This window comes from Frankliniella occidentalis, unplaced genomic scaffold, assembly GCF_000697945.3.
Source record: "Frankliniella occidentalis isolate FOCC.00 unplaced genomic scaffold, Focc_3.1 Scaffold5, whole genome shotgun sequence".
Lineage (NCBI taxonomy): Eukaryota > Metazoa > Arthropoda > Insecta > Thysanoptera > Thripidae > Frankliniella > Frankliniella occidentalis.
In genome coordinates this window covers 691,099-696,092 of record NW_026267135.1, presented here as the reverse complement: position 1 = coordinate 696,092, position 4,994 = coordinate 691,099, and the positions used below count along the sequence as shown (strand labels likewise).

General features: G+C 48.9%; 1 protein-coding gene across 1 annotated transcript in view; it reads right to left on the bottom strand.

Annotated features, from left to right (window-relative positions):
* The window catches only part of LOC113214622 (sodium bicarbonate cotransporter 3), a gene marked incomplete in the record, with an annotated part of 35,136 nt that overhangs the window by 7,005 nt on the left and 23,137 nt on the right, over positions 1–4,994 (bottom strand).

Below are 4,994 nucleotides of genomic sequence, written 5' to 3'. Positions count from 1 at the left end.
ATTCACTACATTAAATTTTGAACGTTCAAAATTACACAGACAAATAATAGACGAAACGAGAAGGTAGAAGAAGTGTAGAAAGACTTTCTGAATGAAAACACACACACAAAAAAAAACCGCTGATCCAAAGCGTCCAAAAATACACAGCAGGAAAATCAACGACAAATACATGCGTTTCAGTGTAGGGAAGCCATGCAACAACACCACCTCGCCGAGGATCGGCGAGTGCAACAACACAAATGGGCGACAAACATGCAAAAGGGTCGTGATGACGGCAGCAACAACTACAACTTGGACTAAAAAAAATAAAAATAATCAGCGATCTTACAAAGATTTTTAAAAAAATCACTTTTTAAAAAAAGTGGAAAAAAATAAGAAAGTATCGTAAAGCTTTCAAAGTGGTAAAATGAAAGGAGTTTAGTACCGCCACCGGGGATGGAGAGGTACCGGCCCACATCGGAAGGTTTGTTAATGAGCCCGGAGCCCAGGAGGTTTGGCGCAGTGGACAGCTGCTCGTCAACTGTGGGGAACACAAACACACACACACTCATGCAAGGGGTGCTCCAAGCCGAAAGCTCGTCGGGGCATACACTGTGTTGTAGAGGACCAAAACCAATCACGAGCCCAAACAACACGGAACGGTGTTCATATCATACCGGCGACAAAGTGCACGGGAAAAAAATGACGTTTGCTAAAACTGCTAAAAAATTAGATGTATTCTTTTCGTAGTAATTGTATTTGTTAGAGAAAAAATGTCAACAGGCACATATGCAGCAAAAAAATAATGCTACTTGAGTAGAAAAATAATTCATTTGGAGGAGCAATAACACTGTTGCTGAAAAATTTTCAAGTATGTCTGAAACAGCAAACATATTTCTAGAAAACACACTTTGTTTGCGTGTGACGAGATATTAGACGAAAACTCTGATTGATATTCCGATCGGTCGACTTGGGCGCCAATATGATGAAACTCGTTACCCTTTCGTGTACCTTCGGCAAATAGCGGCCGGTGTGGGGGAGTCCGTGAAAAACAAATGAGAGACGCACACACTTTGAATTTTACCAGCCTCTGCGGCCCCCTCTGGTGTTTGAAACTCCCACCCAGCCGTGCGCGCGACAGAAGCAACAAGGAGTTAGGAGCGCACCGTCACCCTCAGCGGTGTTAGACGCACGGACACCTCCCCCAGGGGGACCCACCCTTCGTACTCACCACGGAGTCTAGCGGCTTTCAGTGCTTTTCTCTTCTCTACAGGAGGGAAAAAAATGAGGGAAAAAGAAACAAAAATAAAAAATGATAACAACTAAATATAATTGTAAACTAGAAAAAAATGGGCGAACAAAAAAAAAGAAGAACAAAAGAAAACTGTACAGAAAAAAATAAAAGAAGGATTAGAAACTAAACTAAAAAAAAATATCCAATATGATGATTGCTTTATATTTCCCAGTAAACCCCAGGTTTCCTACTGTGTATCGCACACTGGAAACACCGCCGGACGCTTCACCTCGGCGCTGTTTAGACGAGCGCCGAGCAGACAGCCCAGGGAGGCTTGAGAACCGCAGCTTACAGGGACTGAGGATATCGGGACAATAAATAAAACGGGTTGAGTCGCCGGGTGGAGAGAGAGAGGGTAAAACTTGCTGTGTGGGTCCAACAAAAGAGTTCCGTCCGGACTACTTTGGCGCAGAAAGAGGAGAGTCGGCGCTACTCGAGGGAAGCGCGGGGGGTGGAGAGGGGGCGAGCGGGAGAGTTTCCCGGACAGCTATCTCTCCACTCCCCACCCCCACCTCTCCGCAATGCTCGCCCGTTTCGTCAGAGGTTATTACAAGCCAGCCGAGTTTGTTGCTTCGGGCTGGGGGGGCGGGGGTTGTGGTCGGACCCCTGGACCTTGGCCCGGACTCTCGGCAGGGCAGGGACAGCGGGGCTGGGCTACCTCTTCCCGAGCCCCGGGGGCGCTGGCGGGGAATACCTTTCCCACGCACTCCCAGACAGCGGGCTGGCCGCCCCCCTCGCCCTCGGCCCGGGGCCCGGGGCACACTGATAAACTAAGTGTTTAACTGCTTAACACTTCTAAGTGTGCAACTGTAAAGTTAAATACTTGCAAGTGTGCAACTGCAAGTTGAATACCAGTTGAACACTTAATTTGTCAGTGCAGAGTGTCCAGAACAAGGGACACGTAGTATGGGGCCAGCCTCTCAGGATTTGTACGCAAGAGCATTGACATTCCAAAAACGTCAGAGAGGATGTGATTAAAAAACAACAACACAAGAATGATATTTTGTAATCATGAACATACTGGGTTTCACCCCAAAGAGTGCAGGGATGTCGTGACAAAAGCGCCACCCCACCCGTTCCTCCCCGGCACCCCATGCCACACCACGACGGCCTAAGCTAGCCTACACACAGGAACACTCTGTACAGGTATATGTGGTGATGCCTACGAAACACACACGTGCGGGAGCGTACTGGGGGAGGGGAGAGGACCGGGGGTACAGGGGGCAAGCTCAGCAATGAGAGGGGGGCGAACAGCCCTCCTGGCCCCAGTGTCACGCTCGGGGGCTATGGATGTTAGCAGACTCCCATGCATGTATAGGACTGGAGGGTGGAAGGTTTTCGCCAAACAGCTAAAAATACACCGACAAAGAAAAAATACCGTCACGCGTCACGCCGTGGAGTAACAAAACAAAAATCACCGCCAGGTAAAACCACACGATTAAATCAATAGGCGACTTCATGACTTCATCTCCACGTGCGAGTGACGAGATTTTTTTTCGTGGGGGTGTGAACCAGCGCGAGGTAGTATACCAGAGCATAAAAAACATTACACAGAGGGTATATGCTGGGGGGTGTGCGACGAGTCGGCAAATACAGGACAGGTTGGGTGGTTCTGTCTCGACCTGTACCTGGCACCGTCAGAAAAGAGCCCTTGCAATATTTCACTTCGAGCTGGACGCCGGCCCCGCCGGCCCCGTTGTAGGAGTGGCTCCGGCTGAGGCCGTCCTCGGCCGCCCTGGGCTGCGGCGAGGGGCTGCGGCTGCCGCAGCTGGCTGCGAGATCACACAGGTTAGTCCGAGGGGTGCACTCTTCTATGCAAGCGTACACCAATTCTTTCTCTTTTTTCAGATTTTTTCCCATTTAAAAAAAATATTTTCCCAGATTTTTTCAGATTTTTTTTTTGGGGTGTACACTGATTATTTTCGAGTACCCCTTGGGTTAGTCCCCAAAAGCGTCGCGTGGGCGGGTCTATCTGCCTGCTTTTGCTCCCAACGAGGCATACCTCTTGCTCGGAGGCTGTCTAGGCGTTGTTAGCAAACAATTAAGAAGCGGAACAACAACACACAAAAACCTTATTATTGCAGTCGTCAACACCTATCGGGATAACCACACCGTCGAATGCATCCAACCAGATCCAACCTCCGTCCGCACTCATAGCGCCTGGTAGATAGGCAACATCTCGCCCGCCGCGCGTGCGAGTACTGCGGGGCGGCCTACCCCGAGTCTCGCAGGCGCCCTCCTCTCGGAAAGCGAGGGAATACGAGAAAGACAAACGTGTACTTTCCTGGGGAGAAACCCGTGCATTGTAGAGGGAAAGATACGCCGTATGAGCGTGGCGGATATGCAAAAATCAATGTCAGCGAGACGTCGACCCAACGTCGGCTTGCTGTCGGCTCGAAGCTGGATGCCCCGATCAATCACTCTGGTGCTCTGGTCGCGCGCAGGGCCTCGACGGGGACCTGTTGACGGCGTCCTTGCGGTGGTGCGGGTCCCCCCTGGCGCGCCGTCTACTACCTGTTGAAGCTACAGCTCGCGTGGCAACCCGTCCTGGGCTCCAGGAGGCGGTGCCAGCCTGTTGGCCAGCCTGTTGTTGGCTGACCCTGTTGGACAGCACACCTTCACTACCCAAGTTACATATTCCATTGGTGTCCACCAGTCTGTGTTGATATTGGAATCCCTCATTTATTTTAGTTTTTCGGCTGCACACGTTACGTTTCGTGGTTCTCCCCTGCATTTCTGTTTGATATCACACATCCGTCCTGTCGAGCTCTCGGCCATACACCCAGAAAATCGTTTCCTCGAAACGAGGGAATTCCCTTGAAATAAGCCTTGAATCAACGTAATTTACCAAAACTAAACATAATAAATTCTTTTCCTTTCTTTAATAAGGAATGAAAATTTTGTGTTCATTTGGAGAAAGTCTTTAACTCAAGGACTTTTGTCCTCCAAAAGAAATTTCTTTGGAAAAAGAGAAAATTGTCCTTATATGTTTTTTCTGGGTGAAGCCAACTTTCACGAGGTCCCTGTAACGTTAAAACTGACTGCTATAAGTTTAAGGCGAAGAAAAAATGTTGACGTCAATTTGACGTTGGCAAGTAAAGAAGGGCGCGCCTATATTATAAACTCTTTGTTGACTTTCAGTGTTTGCCAGCGCCCTTGTTCGCAGCCTGTCTGCTGCCCAGAGGGTTTAATATCGCGGTTTGGTTTTGCGCCCGCTAAGCCCTACTCCCTCCCTCTCGCATTGGAACTTTCGGGGGGGGGGGTGAGGATATGAAAAACCCACGTCTTCTTTGAGAGGGAACCAAAAAGATTACTCACTGAAAAATTTCAAAAAGTCAAGTGCTATACGTTGATTGTTGAATGTCGGAGCTTGCGTGAAACTATTTCATTTTCTTCTCATGTTCTTTTTTTGCGAGATGAAATTTATTATGTCTTACAGTAGATCCGCTGAAAGGGGTAGTTAAGATTTTGCTTGCCGTATGCGACAACATGTAACAATGTCCCTACAAACAGAACACACAAAGACGACCGGATGTTATTATAAATATAGTTTCTTTTTTTTTTTTGAAACGAGGAGTAGAGCAGAACACAAACTCTCGCTGGCTAGTCGTCGAAGTAGTCGATCCGATCACGACCTTTCACCGCCACCACCGCCGTCTGGCGGCCGGCGAATCATGGGGCACTTCTCGGCGCTGCGGGCGGCTCTCTGACTGCTGTGATG